This window comes from Procambarus clarkii, chromosome 30 (assembly GCF_040958095.1).
Source record: "Procambarus clarkii isolate CNS0578487 chromosome 30, FALCON_Pclarkii_2.0, whole genome shotgun sequence".
Classification (NCBI taxonomy): Eukaryota; Metazoa; Arthropoda; class Malacostraca; order Decapoda; family Cambaridae; genus Procambarus; species Procambarus clarkii.
The window spans coordinates 43,465,963-43,486,962 of NC_091179.1; positions in this window are offsets into that span (position 1 = coordinate 43,465,963).

Genomic DNA, 21,000 nt, shown 5'->3' on the forward strand with positions numbered 1-21,000 from the left:
TTTGAAATTACGAATTTTTATACCGAAAAAATGCCAATTACTGAGAGCGGCAATGTATCACATTTTACCCAAACCCTCCTTGCAGTTTTCAAAATACCCCAAACATCCCAAATTCGACCCTTATTCCTAATTTTGGAGCCAAATTCTGACTCTCTGCACGTATTCGCAGTTTGAAATTTCGAATTTTTATACTGAAAATATGCCAATAACTAAAAGCAGCGATAGGTCACATTTTGCCCAAACCCCCCTGCAGTTTTCAAAATATCCCAAACATCCCAAATTCGACCCTTGAGCAATATTTTGTAGCCAAATTCTAGCTCTCTGCACGTATTCGTAGTTTGAAATTACGAATTTTAATACCGAAAATATGCCAATTACTGAGAGCGACGATGGATCACATTTTGCCCAAACCCTCCCTGCAGTTTTCAAAATATCGAAAACATCCCAAATTCGACCCTTGAGCCATATGTTGAAGCCAATTTCTGGCTCTCTGCACGTATTCCCAGTTTGAAATTACGATTTTTTATACCGAAAATATGCCAATTACTGAGAGCGACGATGGATCACATTTTGCCCAAACCCTCCCTGCAGTTTTCAAAATATCGAAAACATCCCAAATTCGACCCTTGAGCCATATTTTGGAGCCGAATTCTGGCTCTCTGCACGTATTCGCAGTTTGAAATTACGACATTTTATACCGAAAATATACCAATTTCTTAGAGCGGCGATGGATCACATTTTGCCCAAACACTCCCTGCAGTTTTCAAAATATCCCAAATATCCCAAATTCGACGCTTGAGTCATATTTTGGAGCCAAATTCTGGCACTCTGCACGTATTCGCAGTTTGAAATTACGACTTTTTATACTGAAAATATGCCAATTACTAAGAGCGGCGATGGATCACATTTTGTCCAAACCCTCCCTGCACTTTTCAAAATATCCAAAACATCCAAAAGTCGACCCTTGAGCCATATTTTGAAGCCAAATTCCTGCTCTCTGCACGTATTCCCAGTTTGAAATTACGACTTTTTATACCGAAAATATGCCAATTACTGAAAGCGGCGATGGATCACATTTTGCCCAAACCCTCCCTGCAGTTTTCAAAATATCCCAAACATCCCAAATTCGACCATTGAGCTATATTTTGGAGCCAAATTCTGGCTCTCTGCACGTATTCCCAGTTTGAAATTACGAATTTTTATACGGAAAATATGCCAATTACTGAAAGCGGCGATGGATCACATTTTGCTCAAACCCTCCCTGCGCTTTTCAAAATATCTCAAACATCCCAAATTCGACCTTTGAGCTATATTTTGGAGCCACATTCTGGCTCTCTGCACGTATTCCCAGTTTGAAATTACGACTTTTTATACTGAAAATATGCCAATCACTGAAAGCAGCGATGGGTCACATTTTGCCCAAACCCCCCTGCAGTTTTCAAAATATCCCAAACATCCCAAATTCGACCCTTGAGCTATTTTTTGGAGCCAATTTCTGGCTGTCTGCAAGTATTCGCAGTTTGAAATTACGACTTTTTATACCGAAAGAATGCCAATTACTGAGAGCAGCTATGTATCACATTTTGTCCAAACCCTCCCTGCAGTTTTCAAAATACCCCAAACATCCCAAATTCGACCCTTGATCGTAATTTTAGAGCTAAATTCTGACTCTCTGCACGTGTTCGCAGTTTGAAATAATGAATTTTTATACTGAAAATATGTCAATAATTAAAAGCAGCGATAGGTCACATTTTGCCAAAACCCCATTGCAGTTTTCAAAATTTCCCAAACATCCCAAATTCGACCCTTGAGCTATATTTTGTAACCAAATTCTGACTCTCTGCACGTTTTCGCAGTTTGAAATGACTACTTTTTATACGGAAAATAAGCCAATTATTGAAAGCGGCGAAGGATCACATTTTGAAGAGAGTGATACAGAGGCTGAAGAGAGTGATGCAGAGGCTTAAGAGAGGGATGCAGAGGTTCAAGAGAGGGATGCAGAGGCTCAAGAGAGAGATGCAGAGGCTCAAGTGAAGGATGCAGAGGCTCAAGAGAGTTATGCAGAGGCTCTTGATAGTGATGCAGAGGCTCAAGAGAGGGATGCAGAGGCTTAAGAGAGTGTTGCAAAGGCTCAAGAGAGGGATGCAGAGGCTCATGAGAGGGATGCAGGAGTTCAAGAGAGGAATGCAGAGGCTGAAGAGAATGATGCAGAGGCTGAATTTTGGAGCCAAATTCTGGCTGTCTGCACGTATTCGCAGTTTGAAATTACAACTTTTTATACCGAAAAAATGCCAATTACTGAGAGCGGCGATGGATCACCTTTTACCCAAACCCTAACTGCAATTTTCAAAATATCCAAAACATAACAAATTTGACGCTTGAGCAATATTTTTTAGCCAAATTCTGGCTCTCAGCACGTATTCGCAGTTTAAAATTACGACTTTTTATACCGAAAATATACCAATTACTGAAAGCGGCGATGGATCACATTTTGCCCAAACACTCCCTGCAGTTTTCAAAATATCGCAAAAATCCCAAATTCGACGCTTGAGTCATATTTTGGAGCCATATTCTGGTTCTCTGCACGTATTCGCAGTTTGAAATTACGACTTTTTTTACTGAAAATATGCCAATTACTGAGAGCGGCGATGGATCACATTTTGCCCAAACCCTCCCTGCAGCTTGCAAAATATCTAAATCATCCCAAATTCGACCTTTGATCCTAATTTTGGAGCCAAATTCTGACTCTCTTCACGTATTCGCAGTTTGAAATTACGACTTTTTATACCGAAAATATACATATTACTGAAAGCGGCGATGGATCACATTTTGCCCAAACACTCCCTGCAGTTTTCAAAATATCCCAAACATCCCAAATTCGACGCTTGAGTCATATTTTGTAGCCAAATTCTGGCTCTCTGCACGTATTCGCAGTTTGAAATTACGCCTTTTTATACCGAAAATATGTTAATTAATGAGAGCGACGATGGATCACATTTTTCCCAAACCCTCCCTGCAGTTTTCAAAATATCGCAAACATCCCAAATTCGAACCTTCAGCCTCATTTTGGAGCCAAATTCTGGCTCTCTGCACGTATTCGCAGTTTGAAATTACGACTTTTTATACTGAAAATATGCCAATTACTGAAAGCAGCGATGGATCACATTTTGCCCAAACCCCCATGCAGTTTTCATAATAACCCAAACATCCCAAATTCGATCCTTGAGCCATATTTTGGAGCCGAATTCTGGCTCTCTGCACGTATTCGCCATTTGAAATTACGACTTTTTATACCAAAAATATGCTAGTATCTGAGAGCTGCGATGGATCACATTTTGCCCAAACCCTCCCTGCAGTTTGCAAAATATCCCAAACATCCAAAATTCGATCCTTGAGCTATATTTTTGAACCAAATTCTGGCTTTCTCCTCGTACTCGCAGTTTGAAATTACGACTTTTTATACCGAAAGCATGACAATTACTGAAATCAGCGATGGATCACATTTTGCCCTAACCCTTCCTGCAGTTTTCAAAATATCCCAAACATCCTAAATTCCACGCTTGAGCCATATTTTGGAGCCAAATTCTGGCTTTCTGAACGTATTCGCAGTTTGAAAATATTTCATTTTATACTGAAAATATGCCAATTACTGCAAGCAGCGATGGGACACATTTTGCCCAAACCCCCCTGCAGTTTGCAAAATATCCCAAACATCCCAAATTCGACTCTTGAGCCATATTTTGGAGCCAAATTCTGGCTCTCTGCACGTATTCGCAGTTTGAAATTACGACTTTTTATACTTTTTTTTTTTAAATATATACAAGAGTTGTTTCATTCTATTACAGCCACTAGTACGCGTAGCGTTTCGGGCAGGTCCCTTGAATACGATTCCTTGCCGCGAAGAATCGTTTTTTCATCCAAGTACACATTTTACTGTTGCGTTAAACAGAGGCTACAGTTAAGGAATTGCGCCCAGTAAATCCTCCCAGGCCAGGATACGAACCCATGTCATAGCGCAAGCGGAACGCCACGGAGGTGTCTAACCACTACACCACGGAGACTGTAAATCCAAAATCCATATACAAAAAATATGCTAATTACTGAGGGCAGCGATGGATCACATTTCGCCCAAACCCTCCCTACAGATTTCAAAATATCCCCAGCATCCGAAATTCGACCCTTGAGCCATATTTTGGAGCCAAATTCTGGCTCTCTGCACGTATTCGCAGTTTGAAATTACGACTTTTTATACCGAAAAAATGCCATTTACTGAGAGCAGCGATGGATCACATTTTGCCCAAACCCTCCCTACACTTTTCAAAATATCCAAAACATCCAAAAGTCGACCCTTGATCCATATTTTGAAGCCAAATTCTGGCTCTCTGCACGTATTCCCAGTTTGAAATTACGACTTTTTATACCGAAAATATGCCAATTACTGAAAGCAGCGATGGATCACATTTTGCCCAAACCCTACCTGCAGTTTTCAAAATATCCCAAACATCCCAAATTCGACCCTTGAGCTATATTTTTGAACCAAATTCTGGCTTTCTAAACGTACTCGCAGTTTGAAATTACGAATTTTTATACCGAAAATATGACAATTACTGAAATCGGCGATGGGTCACATTTTGCCCTAACCCTTCCTGCAGTTTTCAAAATATCCCAAACATCCTAAATTCCACGCTCGAGCCATATTTTGGAGCCAAATTCTGGCTTTCTGAACGTATTCGCAGTTTGAAATTATTTCATTTTATACTGAAAATACGCCAATTACTGCAAGCAGCGATGGGTCACATTTTGTCCAAACCTCCCTGCAGTTTTCAAAATATCCCAAACATCCCAAATTCGACTCTTGAGCCATATTTTGGAGCCAAGTTCTGGCTCTCTGCACGTATTCGCAGTTTGAAATTACGACTGTTTATACTTTTTTTTTTAGATATATACAAGAGTTGTTACATTCAATTACAGCCACTAGTACGCGTAGCGTTTCGGGCAGGTCCCTTGAATACGATTCCTTGCCGCGAAGAATCGTTTTTTCATCCAAGTACACATTTTACTGTTGCGTTAATCAGAGGCTACAGTTAAGGAATTGCGCCCAGTAAATCCTCCCTGGCCAGGATACGAACCCATGACATAGCGCTAGCGGAACGCCAGGCGAGTATCTTACCACTACACCACGGAGACTGTAAATCCAAAATCCATATACAAAAAATATGCTAATTACTGAGAGCAGCGATGGATCACATTTTGACCAAACCCTCCCTGCAGATTTCAAAATATCCCCAGCATCCCAAATTCGACCCTTGAGCCATATTTTGGAGCCAAATTCTGGCTCTCTGCACGTATTCGCAGTTTGAAATTACGACTTTTTACACCGAAAAAATGCTATTTACTGAGAGCGGCGATGGATCACATTTTGCCCAAACCCTCCCTGCACTTTTCAAAATATACAAAACATCGAAAAGTCGACCTTTGAGCCATATTTTGAAGCCAAATTCTGGCTCTCTGCACGTATCCCCAGTTTGAAATTATGACTTTTTATACAGAAAATATGCCAATTACTGAAAGCGGCGATGGATCACATTTTGCCCAAACCCTCCCTGCAGTTTTCGAAATGTTCCAAACATCCCAAATTCGACCCTTGAGCTATATTTTGGAGCCAAATTCTGGCTCTCTGTACGTATTCCCAGTTTGAAATTACGAATTTTTATACTGAAAATATGCCAATCACTGAAACCAGCGATGGGTCACATTTTCCCGAAACCCCCCTGCAGTTTACAAAATGACCCAAGCATCCCAAATTCGACGCTTGAGACATATTTTGGAGTCAAATTCGGGCTCTCTGCACGTATTCGCAGTTTGAAATTTTTCGTTTTATACCGACAATATGCCAATTATTGACAGCGGCGATGGGTCACATTTTGCCAAAACCCCCCTGCAGATTTCAAAATATCCCAAACATCCCAAATTCGATCCTTGAGCTATATTTTGGAACCAAATTCTGGCTGTGTGCACGTATTCGCAGTTTGAAATTATGATTTTTTTTACCTAAAAAATGTCAATTACTGAGAGCGGCGATGTATCACATTTTACCCAAACCCTCCCTGCAGTTTTCAAAATACCCCAAACATCCCAAATTCGACCCTTGATCCTAATTTTGGAGCCAAATTCTGACTCTCTGCACGAATTCGCAGTTTGAAATTACGAATTTTTATACTGAAAATATGCCAATAACTAAAAGCAGCGATAGGTCACATTTTGCCCAAACCCCCCCTGAAACAAATAGTTGATTGAAATTGAAGTGTTTTAGGTTAATTTCTAATCAATTTGTGTTTGCATCATTTTTATCGTATATTTATTGAATTAACAGCAATAAACTGAAAATTCACAAAAACGTGGAAACACAGCAAAATATTACCTAATTCGATGATTTTTAGTACGAAACAAAATGCAAGAAAACTTGCTTAAAAATGCAAAATTTGCAAAATTCTGAGATTTGAAGGCCAAGTCACATATCGTGAGAAAACATGAAGTAGTATCGAAATATTGGTAAAAACGAATATATATACGTAAAATCACACTACATGAATAACGTGAAAAAAGCCACTATATTACCATATTTGAGGATTTTAACTTCAAATCATAAAGCGAGGTTTCATATTATTTAGATCCAAGAAAAGACATATGACAATGTTGTTTCAAATACAAATGATAAAAATCAATGTGTTCTCATTAGAATTAACTAAAATGTTCCTGATTTTCCGTTTATATTACCGATGGAAGATGTACACGTAAAACCGCTCTAATCCGGCTGAAACGTCGATATATGCAATAAAAACAGAAATTCTCCCCTTTCCAATATCTTACTCAGTATTTTAACGAGAAACAAATAGTTGATTGAAAATGAAGTGTTTAAGGTTAATTTTTAATCAATTATGTGTTTTCATCATTTTTATCGTATATTTAATGAATTAATAGCAATAAACTGAAAATTCAAAAAAACGTGGAAAAACAGCAAAATATTGCCTAATTCGATGATATTTTGTTTATATCACATAAAGGAAAAGGGGATGTAAACGTCAAAATATTGCTGAATTCGATGATTTTTAGTACGAAACAAAATGCAAGAAAACTTGCTTAAAATGCAATATTATGCGAAAATCTGAGATTTGAAGGCCAAATCAGATATCGTGATACTACATAAAATAGTATCGAAATATTGGTAAAAATGAATATATTTACGTAATATCAAACTACATAAAAAACGTAAAAAATTTCATTATTATACCAAATTTGAGGATTTTAACTTCAAATCATAAAGCGACGTTTTGTATTTTTTAGACCCTAGAAAAGACGTATAAAGATGTTGCTTCAAATACAAATGATAAAAATCAATGTGTTTTCATTAACATTAACTAAAATGTTCCTGATTTTCGGTTTATGTTACCGAAGGAAGATGTACACGTAAAACCGTTCTAATCCGGCTGAAACGTCTATATATGCAATAAAAACAGAACTTCTCCCCTTTTCAATATCTTACTCAGTATTGTAACGAGAAACAAACAGATGATTGAAAATGAAGTATTTAAGGTTATTTTCTGATCAATTATGTGTTTGCATAATTTTTCTCGTATATTTAATTAAATAATAACAATAAACTGAAAATTCACAAAAACGTGTTAAAACGGCAAAATATTGCCTAATTCGATGATATTTTGTTTAAATCACATAAAGGAAAAGGGGATGATAAAGGTCAAAACATTGGTAAATTCGATGATTTTAGTACAAAACAAATTGCAAGAAAACTTGCTTAAAATTTGCAAAATTTGCGAAATTCTGAGATTTGAAGGCCAAATCACATATCGTGAGAAAACATGAAGTAGTATCGAAATATTGGTAAAACGAATATATATACAAAAAATCACAATACATGAATAACGTGAAAAAAGTCACTATATTACCATATTTAAGGATTTTAACTTCAAATCATAGAGCGAGGTTTCGTTGCATTTAGATCCAAGAAGACATATGACAATGTTGTTTCAAATACAAATGATAAAAATCAATGTGTTTTCATTAGAATTAGAGTTGAGAGGGGGTGTTGGGTCGGGGTGATGTTGAGAGGGGGTTTTGATGATGTTGTGTTGAGAGGGGGTGTTGGATGGGGTGGTGTTGCGTGGCGGTGTTGGATGGTGTTGGTGTTGAACGGGGGTGTTGGGTGGTGTGGTGTTGAGAGTGAGGTGTTGGGTGGTGTGGTGTTGAGAGGGTGGTTGTTGGGTGATGTGTTTGTTGAGAGGGAGGTGTTGGATGGTGGTGTTGAGAGAAGGTGTTGGGTGGTGTGGTGTTGAGAGGGGATGTTGGGTAAAGTGATTGTGAGAGGGGGGTGCTGGGTGGTGTGATGTTGAGAGGGGGGTGTTGGGTGGAGTGGTATTGAGTGGTGTGGTGTTGAGAGGGGATGTTGGGTGGAGTGATGTTGAGAGGGGGGTGCTGGGTAGTGTGATGTTGAGAGGGGGTGTTTGGGTGGGGTGGTATTGAGTGGTGTGGTGTTGAGAGGGGGTGTTTGGTGGTGTGGTGTTGAGAGGGAGGTGTTGGATGCTGGTGTTGAGAGGGGTGTTGGGTGGTGTAGTGTTGAGAGGGGGTGTTGGGTGGTTTAGGGTTGAGAGGGGGTGTTTGGTGGTGTGATGTAGAGAGGGGTTGTTGGGTAGTATGGTGGTTGAGAGGGAGGTGTTGGGTGATGTGTTGTTGAGAGGGAGGTGTTGGATGGTTGGTAGGATGGATGGGAGGTGTTGAGAGAGACGCGTTGGGTGGTGTGGTGTTGAGAGGGGGTGTGTGGTGTGGTGTTGAGAGGGAGGTGTTGGGTGGTGTGGTGTTGAGAGAGCGTGTTGGGTGGTGTCGTGTTGAGAGGGAAGTGTTGGGTGGTGTGGTGTTGCGAGGGGGGTTTTGGGTGGTGTGGTGTGGTGTTGGGTGGTGTGGTGTTGGGTGGTGTGGTGTTGAGAGGGGGTGTTAGATGGTGTGGTGTTGAGAGGGGTGTTGGGTGATATGGTGTTGTGAGGGAGGTGTTGGGTGGTGTGGTGTTGAGAGGGGGTGTTGGAAGGTATGGTGTTGAGAGGGGGTGTTGGGTGGTGTGGTGTTGAGAGGGGGTGTTGGGTGGTGTGGTGTTGAGAGGGAGGTGTTGGGTGGTGTGGTGTGGAGAGGGTGGTGTTGGTGGTGGTTGGTGTTGAGAGGGGGTGTTGGGTGGTGTTGAGAGGGAGGTGGTGGGTGAACAACGAAATGCGAACAACGCAACTGGTAACTACAGGGCGCCTTAATCCGCTTGACCATCACGGCCGGACAAAAGGAAGTGATAGCCGAAGCTATTTTAACCACTTCCCCGCCGGCAACTCGGATGGTAATCTTGGGCATAGCATTTCACCAAATCACCTCATTCTTTGGGGCACACGTGAGGAACACAAATGCGAACAAGCCTGAATGGTCCCCAGGACTATATGTGACTGAAAACTCACACCCCAGAAGTGACTCGAACCCATACTCCCAGGAGCAACGCAACTGGTAACTACAGGGCGCCTTAATCCGCTTGACCATCACGGCCGGACAAAAGGAAGTTATAGCCGAAGCTATTTTAACTACTTCCCCGCCGGCAACTCGGATGGTAATCTTGGGCATAGCATTTCACCAAATCACCTCATTCTTTGGGGCACACGCGAGGAACACAAATGCGAACAAGCCTGAATGGTCCCCGGACTATATGCGACTGAAAACTCACACCCCAGAAGTGACTCGAACCCATACTCCCAGGAGCAACACAACTGGTAACTACAGGGCCCCTTAATCCGCTTGACCATCACGGCCGGACAAAAGGAAGTGATAGCCGAAGCTATTTTAACCACTTCCCCGCCGGCAACTCGGATGGTAATCTTGGGCATAGAATTTCACCAAATCACCTCATTCTTTGGGGCACACGTGAGGAACACAAATGCGAACAAGCCTGAATGGTCCCCGGCTGAAAATGCAAGAAAACTTGCTTAAAAATGAAAATTTTTCGAAATTCTGAGATTTGAAGGACAAATCACATATCGTGAGAAAACATGAAGTAGTATCGAAATATTGGTAAAAACGAATATATTTACGTAAAGTGACACTACATGAAAAACGTGAAAAAAGTCGCTATATTACCAAATTTGAGGATTTTTACTCCAAATAGAAAAAGCGAGGTTTCGTATTTTTTAGATCCTAGAAAAGACATAAAAATGTTGTTTCCAATACAAATGGTAAAATTCAATGTGTTTTCATTAGAATTATCTAAAATGTTCCTGATATTCCGTTTATATTACCGATGGAAGATGTACACGTAAAACCGCTCTAATCCGCCTGAAACGTCGATATATGCAATAAAATCACAACTTCTTGCTTTTTCAATATCTTACTCAGTTTTTTAACGAGAAACAAATAGTTGATTGTAAATGAAGTATTTATTATTAATTTCTAATCAATTATGTGTTTGCATCATTTTTATCGTATTTATATTGAATTATTAGCATTAAACTGAAAATTCACAAAAACGTGGGGAAACGGCAAAATATTCCCTAATTCGATTATATTTTGTTTATATCACAATAAAGGAAAAGGGGATCATAAACATCAAAATATTGCTATATTTGATGATATTTAGTACGAAACAAAATGCAAGAAAACTTGCTTAAAATGCAATATTATGCGAAATTCTGATATTTAAAGGCCAAATCACATATCGTGATACTACATGAAATAGTATCGAAATATTGGTAAAAACGAATATATTCAGGTGAAGTCACACTACATAAAAAACGTGAAAAAAATCGCTATATTACCAAACTTGAGGATTTTAACTTCAAATCATAAAGCGAGGTTTCGTATTATTTAGATCCTAGAAAAGACATATACAAATGTTGTTTCCAATACAAATGATAAAAATCAATTTTTTTTATTAGAATTACAAAAATGATCCTGAAAAGACATAAAAATTTTGTTTCCAATACAAATGATAAAAATCAATGTGTTTTCATTAGAATTAACTAAAATGTTCCTGATTTTCCGTTTATATTACCGATGGAAGATGTACACGTAAAACCGCTCTAATCCGGCTGAAACGTCGATATATGCAATAAAAACAGAACTTCTCGCATTTCCAATATCTTACTCAGTTTTTTAACGAGAAACAAATAGTTGATTGAAAATGAAGTATTTAATGTTATTTTCTAATCAATTATGTGTTTGCATCATTTTTATCGTATATATAATAAAATAATACCAATAAACTGAAAATTCACAAAAACGTGGAAAACGGCAAAATATTGCCTAATTCGATGATATTTTGTTTATATCACATAAAGGAAAGGGGATGACAAACGTTAAAATATTGCTAAATTCGATGATTTTTGGTACAAAACAAAACGTGAGAAAACTTGCTTAAAATGCAATATTATGCTAAAGTCTGAGATTTGAAGGCCAAATTATATATCGTGATACCACATGAAATAGTATCGAAATATTTAAAAAGGAATATATTCACGCGAAGTCACACTACATGAAAAACGTGAAAATAATCGCTATATTACCAAATTTGAGGATTTTAACTTCAAATCACAAAGCGAGGTTTCGTATTATTTAGATCCTAGAAAAGACATATAAAGATGTTGTTTCCAATACAAATGATAAAAATCAATGTGTTTTTATAAGAATTAACTAAAGTGTTCCTGATTTTCCGTTTATATTATCGATGGAAGATGTACACGTAAAACCGCTCTAATCCGGCTGAAACGTCGATATATGCAGTAAAAACAGAACTTCTCTCTTTTTCCATATTTTACTCAGTTTTTTAACGAGAAACAAATAGTTGATTGAGAATGAAGTATTTAATGTTAATTTCAAATCAATTATGTGTTTGCATCATTTTTATCGTATATATAGTGAATTAATAACAATAAACTGAAAATTCACAAAAACGTGGAAAAACTGCAAAATATTGCCTAATTCGATGATATTTTGTTTAAATCACATAAAGGAAAAGAGGATGATAAACGTCAAAATATTGTTAAATTCAATGATATTTAGTACAAAACAAAACGTAAGAAAACTTGCTTAAAAATGCATTATTAAGCGAAATTCTCAGATTTAAGGCTAAATCACATATCGTGAGAAAACATGAAGTATTATCGAAATATTGGAAAAAATATTGCTAAATTCAATGAATTTTAGTACAAAACAAAACGTAAGAAAACTTGCTTAAAAATGCATTATTAACCGAAATTCTCAGATTTAAGGCTAAATCACATATCGTGAGGAAACATGAAGTATTATCGAAATATTTGAAAAAATTTACTTACAAATTACAATCACACTACATGAAAAACGTGAAAAAAATGGTTATATTACCAAATTTGAGGATTTTATCTTCAAAACTTAAAGCGAGGATCCATATTATTTAGAGGCTCAAGAGAGGGATGCAGAGGTCAAGAGAGGGATGCAGGGGCTCAAGAGAGGGATGCAGAGGCTCTAGTGAGGGATGTAGAGGCACAAGAGAGGGATGCAGAGGCTCTTGAGAGTGACGCAGAGGCTCAAGAGAGGGATACAGAGACTTAAGAGAGTGATGCAAAGGCTCAGAAGAGGGATGCAGAGGCTCATGAGAGAGATGCAGGAGTTCAAGAGAGTGATGCAGAGGCTCAAGAAAGGGATGCAGAGGCTTAAGAAAGTGATGCAGAGGCTCAAAAAAGGGATGCAGAGGGTTAAGAGGGTGATGCAGAGGCTCAAGAGAGTGATGCAGAGTGAGGCTAAAGAGAGTGATGCAAATTCGGGCACTCTTCACGTATTCGCAGTTTGAAATTACGACTATTTATACCGAAAATATGACAATTACTGAAAGCGGCGATTGATCACATTTTGCCCAAACCCTCCCTGCAGTTTGCCAAATATCCCAATAATCCCAAATTCAACACTTGAGTCATATTTTGGAGAAAAATTCTGGGTCTCTGCACGTATTCGCAGTTTGAAATTACGACTTTTTATACCGAAAATATGCCAATTACTGAGAGCAGCGATGGGTCATATTTTGCCCAAACCCCCCTGCAGTTTACAAAATATCCCAAACATCCAAAATTCGACGCTTGAGCTATATTTTCGAACCAAATTTTGGCTTTCTGCAAGTATTCGCAGTTTGAAATTACGACTTTTTATACTGAAAATATGACAATTGCTGAAATCGGCGATTGATCACATTTTGCCCAAACCCTTCTTGCAGTTTTCAAAATATCCCAAACATCCTAAATTCCATGCTTGAGCAATATTTTGGAGCCCAATTCTGGCTTTCTGCATGTATTCGCAGTTTGAAATTATTTCATTTTATACCGAAAATATGCCAATTACTGAAAGCAGCGATGGGTCACATTTTGCCCAAACCCTCCTGCAGTTTGCAAAATATCCCAAACATCCCAAATTCGAAAAATGAGCCATATTTTGGAGCCAAATTCTGGCTTTCTGCACGTATTTGCAGTTTGAAATTACGAATTTTTATACCGAAAATATGCCAATTACTGAAAGCGGCAGTGGATCACATTTTGCACAAACCCTCCCTGCAGTTTTCAAAATATCTTAAACATCCTAAATTTCTCGCTTGAGCAATATTTTGGAGCCAAATTCTGGCTTTCTGCACGTATTCGCAGTTTGAAATTACGATTTTTTTTTTTTGAGATATATTCAAGTGTTGTTACATTCTATTACAACCACTAGTACGCTTAGCGTTTCGGGCAGGTCCCTGGAATACGATCCCCTGCCGCGAAGAATCGTTTTTTCATCCAAGTACACATTTTTCTGTTGCGTTAAACAGAGGCTACAGTTAAAGAATTGCGCCCAGTAAATCCTTCCCGGCCAGAATACGAACCCATGACATAGCGCTAGCGGAACGCCTGGCGAGTGTCTTACCACTACACAACGGAGACTGTAAATCCAAAATTCATATACAAAAAAAATGTCATTTACTGAGAGCGGCGATGGATCACATTTTGCCCAAACCCTCCCTGCAGCTTTCAAAATATCCCAAACATCCCAAATTCGACCCTTAAGAATTATTTTGGAGCCAAATTCTGGCTCTCTGCACGTATTCGCAGTTTGAAATTACGACTTTTTTTACTGAAAATATGCCAATTACTGAAAGCAGCGATGGATCACATTTGGCCCAAACCCTCCCTGCAGTTTTCAAAATATCCCCAAAATCCCAAATTCGACCCTTGAGCCATATTTTGGAGCCAAATTCGGGCTCTCTGCACGTATTCGCAGTATGAAATAATTTCATTTTATGCCGAAAATATGCCAATTACTGAGAGCAGCGATGGATCCCACTTTGCCCAAACCCACTTGCAGTTTGCAAAATATCCCAAACATCCCAAATTCGAACCTTGAGCCATGTTTTGGAGCCAAATTCTGGCTTTCTGCACGTATTCGCAGTTTGAAATTATTTCATTTTATACCGAAAATATGCCAAGTACTGAAAGCAGCGACGGGTCACATTTTGCCCAAACCAACCTGCAGTGTGCAAAATATCATAAACATCCCAAATTCGAACTTTGAGCCACATTTTGGAGCCCAATTCTGGCTCTGCACGTATTCGCAGTTTGAAATTACGACTTTTTTTACTGAAAATATGCCAATTACTGAAAGCAGCGATGGATCACATTTGGCCCAAACCCTCCCTGCAGTTTTCAAAATATCCACAAAATCCCAAATTCGACCCTTGAGCCATATTTTGGAGCCAAATTCGGGCTCTCTGCACGTATTCGCAGTATGAAATAATTTCATTTTATGCCGAAAATATGCCAATTACTGAGAGCAGCGATGGATCCCACTTTGCCCAAACCCACTTGCAGTTTGTAAAATATCCCAAACATCCCAAATTCGAACCTTGAGCCATGTTTTGGAGCCAAATTCTGGCATTCTGCACGTATTCGCAGTTTGAAATTATTTCATTTTATACCGAAAATATGCCAATTACTGAAAGCAGCGACGGGTCACATTTTGCCCAAACCCACCTGCAGTGTGCAAAATATCATAAACATCCCAAATTCGAACTTTGAGCCACATTTTGGAGCCCAATTCTGGCTCTCTGCACGTATTCGCAGTTTGAAATTACGACTTTTTTTACTGAAAATATGCCAATTACTGAAAGCAGCGATGGGTCACATTTGGCCCAAACCCTCCCTGCAGTTTTCAAAATATCCCCAACATCCCAAATTCGACCCTTGAGCCATATTTTGGAGCAAAATTCGGGCTCTCTGCACGTATTCGCAGTTTGAAATAAATAATTTCATTTTATGCCGAAATTATGCCAATTACTGAGAGCGTGGATGGGTTCCACTTTGCCCAAATCCCCCTGCAGTTTGCAAAATATCCAAAACATCCCAAATTCGAACCTTGAGCCATATTTTGGAGCCCAATTCTGGCTTTCTGCACGTATTCGCAGTTTGAAATTATTTCATTTTATACCGAAAATATGCCAATTACTGAAAGCAGCGACGGGTCAAATTTTGCCCAAACCCCCCCTGCAGTTTGCAAAATATCCCAAACATCCCAAATTCGACCCTTGATCCTAATTGTGGAGCCAAATTCTGACTCTCTACACGTATTCCCAGTTTGAAATTACGAATTTTTATACTGAAAATATGCCAATTACTGAGAGCAGCGATGGGTCACATTTTGCCCAAACCCCCCTGCAGTTTTCAAAATAACCCAAACATCCCAAATTCGACCCTTGAGCTATATTTTGTAGCCAAATTCTGGCTCTCTGCACGTATTCGCAGTAGAGGCTTAAGAGAGGGATGCAGAGGCTCAAGAGAATGATGAAGAGGCTGAAGAGAGAGTTGCAGAGGCTTAAGAGAGTGATGCAGGGGCTTAATAGAGTGATGCAGAGGCTCAAGAGAATGATGTAGAGGCTTAAGAGAGTGATGCAGAGGATCAGGAGAGGGATGCAGAGGATTAAGAGAGTGATGAAGAGGCTGAAGCGAGTGATGTAGAGGCTCAAGAGAGTGATGTAGAGGCTCTGGAGAGTGATGCAGAGGCTCAAGAGAGTGATGCAGAGGATCAAGAGAGTGATGCAGAACCTCAAGAGAGTGATGCAGAGGCTTAAGAGAGGGATGCAGAGGCTCATAAGAGTGATGCAGAGGCTGAAGAGAGTGTTGCAGAGGCTTAAGAGAGGGATGCACAGGCTCAAGAGAGTGAAGCCGAGACTGAAGAGAGTGATGCAGAGGCTCATGAGAGTTATGCAGAGGGATGCAGAGGCTTAAGAGAGTGATGCAGGGGCTCAAGGGAGTGATGCAGAGGCTCAAGAGAATGATGTAGAGGCTTAAGAGAAGGATGCAGAGGCTCAAGAGAATGATGCAGAGGCTCAAGAGAGTGATGCAGAGGATCAGGAGAGGGATGCAGAGGATTAAGAGAGTGATGAAGAGGCTGAAGCGAGTGATGTAGAGGCTCAAGAGAGTGATGTAGAGGCTCTGGAGAGTGATGCAGAGGCTCAAGAGAGTGATGCAGAGGATCAAGAGAGTGATGCAGAGGCTCAAGAGAGTGATGCAGAGGCTTAAGAGAGGGATGCAGAGGCTCTCTGCAGAGGGATGGGATGCAGAGGGATTGTATTGGAAGCAACATCTTTATACGTCTTTTCTAGGGTCTAAAAAATACGAAACGTTGCTTTATGATTCGAAGTTAAAATCCTCAAATTTGGTATAATAATGACTTTTTTTTACGTTTTTCATGTAGTTTGATATTACGTAAATATATTCATTTTTACCAATATTTCGATACTATTTTATGTAGTATCACGATATGTGATTTGGCCTTCAAATCTCAGATTTTCGCATAATATTGCATTTTAAGGAATTTTTCTTGCATTTTGTTTCGTACTAAAAATCATCGAATTCAGCAATATTTTGACGTTTATCATCCCCTTTTCCTTTATGTGATATAAACAAAATATCATCGAATTAGGCAATATTTTGCTGTTTTTCCACGTTTTTGTGAATTTTTAGTTTATTGCTATTAATTCATTAAATATACGATAAAAATGATGCAAACACATAATTGATTAAAAATTAACCTTAAACACTTCATTTTCAATCAACTATTTGTTTCTCGTTAAAATACTGAGTAAGATATTGGAAAGGGCAGAAGTTCTGTTTTTATTTCATATATCGACGTTTCAGCCGGATTAGAGCGGTTTCACGTGTACCTCTTCCATCGTTAATATAAACGGAAAATCAGGAACATTTTAGTTAATTCTAATGAAACACATTGATTTTTATCATTTGTATTTGAAACAACATTGTCATATGTCTTTTCTTGGATCTAAATACAACGAAACCTCGCTCTATGATTTGAAGTTAAAATCCTTAAATATGGTAATATAGTGATTTTTTTCACGTTATTCATATAGTGTGATTTTACGTATATATATTCGTTTTTACCAATACTTCGATACTACTTCATGTTTTCTCACGATATGTGATTTGGCTTTCAAATCTCAGAATTTCGCAAATTTTGCAAATTTTAAGCAAGTTTTCTTGCATTTTGTTTTGTACTAAAAATCATCGAATTTACCAATGTTTTTACCTTTATCATCCCCTTTTCCTTTATGTGATTTAAACAAAATATCATCGAATTAGGCAATATTTTGCCGTTTTTCCACCATTTTGTGAATTTTCAGTTTATTGTTATTATTTAATTAAATATACGAGAAAAATTATGCAAACACATAATTGATCAGAAAATAACCTTAAATACTTCATTTTCAATCATCTATTTGTTTCTCGTTACAATACTGAGTAAGATATTGAAAAGGGGAGAAGTTCTGTTTTTATTGCATATATCGACGTTTCAGCCGGATTAGAGCGGTTTTACGTGTACATCTTCCATCGGTAATATAAACGGAAAATCAGGAACATTTTAGTTAATTCTAATGAAAACACATTGATTTTTATCATTTGTATTTGAAACAACATTGTCATATGTCTTTTCTTGGATCTAAATAATACGAAACCTCGCTTAATGATTTGAAGTTAAAATCCTCAAATATGGTAATATAGTGGCTTTTTTCACGTTACTCATGTAGTGTGATTTTACGTATATATATTCGTTTTTACCAATATTTTGATACTACTTCATGTTTTCTCACGATATGTGATTTGGCCTTCAAATCTCAGAATTTTGCAAATTTTGCATTTTTAAGCAAGTTTTCTTGCATTTTGTTTCGTACTAAAAATCATCGAATTAGGCAATATTTTGCTGTGCTTCCACGTTTTTGTGAATTTTCAGTTTATTGTTATTAATTCAATAAATATACGATAAAAATGATGCAAACACAAATTGATTAGAAATTAACCAAAAACACTTCAATTTCAATCAACTATTTGTTTTAGGGGGGTTTGGGCAAAATGTGACCTATCGCTGCTTTTAGTTATTGGCATATTTTCAGTATAAAAATTCGTAATTTCAAACTGCGAATACGTGCAGAGAGTCAGAATTTGGCTCCAAAATTAGGATCAAGGGTCGAATTTGGGATGTTTGGGGTATTTTGAAAACTGCAGGGAGGGTTTGGGTAAAATGTGATACATCGCCGCTCTCAGTAATTGGCATTTTTTAGGTAAAAAAATCGTAATTTCAGACTGCGAATACGTGCAGACAGCCAGAATTTGGCTCCAAAATATAGGTCAAGGATCGAATTTGGGATGTTTGGGATGTTTTGAAATCTGCAGAGGGGGTTTTGGCAAAATGTGACCCATCGCCGCTGTCAATAATTGGCATATTGTCGGTATAAAAAGTCGTAATTTCAAACTGCGAATACGTTCAGAGAGCCCGAATTTGACTCCAAAATATGTCTCAAGCGTCGAATTTGGGATGTTTGGGACATTTCGAAAACTGCAGGGAGGGTTTGGGCAAAATGTGATCCATCGCCGCTTTCAGTAATTGGCATATTTTCGGTATAAAAAGTCATAATTTCAAACTGGGAATACGTGCAGAGAGCCAGAATTTGGCTTCAAAATATGGATCAAGGGTCGACTTTTGGATTTTTTGGATATTTTGAAAAGTGTAGGGAGGGTTTGGGCAAAATGTGATCCATCGCCGCTCTCAGTAAATGGCATTTTTTCGGTATAAAAAGTCGTAATTTCAAACTGCGAATACGTGCAGAGAGCCAGAATTTGGCTCCAAACTATGGCTCAAGGGTCGAATTTCGGATGCTGGGGATATTTTGAAATCTGTAGGGAGGGTTTGGGCAAAATGTGATCCATCGCTGCTCTCAGTAATTAGCATATTTTTTGTATATGGATTTTGGATTTACAATCTCCGTGGTGTAGTGGTAAGACACCTGCCTGGCGTTCCGCTTGCGCTATGTCATGGGTTCGTATCCTGGCCTGGGAGGTATTACTGGGCGCAATTCCTTAACTGTAGCCTCTGTTTAACGCAACAGTAAAATGTGTACGTGGATGAAAAAACGATTCTTCGCGGCAAGGAATCGTATTCAAGGGACCTGCCCGAAACGCTACGCGTACTAGTGGCTGTAATAGAATGTAACAACTCTTGTATATATTTCAAAAAAAAAAAGTATAAAAAGTCGTAATTTCAAACTTCGAATACGTGCAGAGAGCCAGAATTTGGCTCCAAAATATGGCTCAAGAGTCGAATTTGGGATGTTTGGGATATTTTGCAAACTGCAGGGGGTTTGGGCAAAATGTGTCCCATCGCTGCTTGCAGTAATTGGCATATTTTTAGTATAAAATGAAATATTTTCAAACTGCGAATACGTTCAGAAAGCCAGAATTTCTCTCCAAAATATGGCTCAAGCGTGGAATTTAGGATGTTTGGGATATTTTGAAAACTGCAGGAAGGGTTAGGGCAAAATGTGATCCATCGCTGATTTCAGTAATTGTCATATTTTCGGTATAAAAAGTCGTAATTTCAAACTGCGAGTACGTGGAGAAAGCCAGAATTTGGTTCAAAAATATAGCTCAAGGGTCGAATTTTGGATGTTTGGGATATTTTGCAAACTGCAGGGAGGGTTTGGGCAAAATGTGATCCATCGCAGCTCTCAGATACTAGCATATTTGGTATAAAAAGTCGTAATTTCAAACGGCGAATACGTGCAGAGAGCCAGAATTCGGCTCCAAAATATGGCTCAAGGATCGAATTTGGGATGTTTGGGATATTATGAAAACTGCATGGGGGTTTGTGCAAAATGTGACCCATCGCTGCTTTCAGTAATTGGCAGATTTTCAGTATAAAAAGTCGTAATTTCAAACTGCGAACACGTGCAGAGAGCCAGAATTTGGCTCCAAAATGAGGCTGAAGGTTCGAATTTGGGATGTTTGCGATATTTTGAAAACTGCAGGGAGGGTTTGGGAAAAATGTGATCCATCGTCGCTCTCAGTAATAAACATATTTTCGGTATAAAAAGTAGTAAATTCAAACTGCGAATACGTGCAGAGAGCCAGAATTTTGCTACAAAATATGACTCAAGCGTCGAATTTGGGATGTTTGGGATATTTTGAAAACTGCAGGGAGTGTTTGGGCTAAATGTGATCCATCGCCGCTTTCAGTAATATGTATATTTTCGGTATAAAAAGTCGTAATTTCAAACTGCGATTACGTGAAGAGAGTCAGAATTTGGCTCCAAAATTAGGATCAAAGGTCGAATTTGGGATGATTTGGATATTTGGCAAGCTGCAGGGAGGGTTTGGGCAAAATGTGATCCATCGCCGCTCTCAGTAATTGGCATATTTTCAGTAAAAAAAGTCGTAATTTCAAACTGCGAATACGTGCAGAGAACCAGAATTTGGCTCCAAAATATGAATCAAGCGTCGAATTTGGGATTTTTGGGATATTTTGAAAACTGCAGGGAGTGCTTGGGCAAAATGTGATCCATCGCCGCTTTCAGTAATTGGCATTTTTTCGGTATAAAAAGTCGTAATTTCAAACTGCGAATACGTG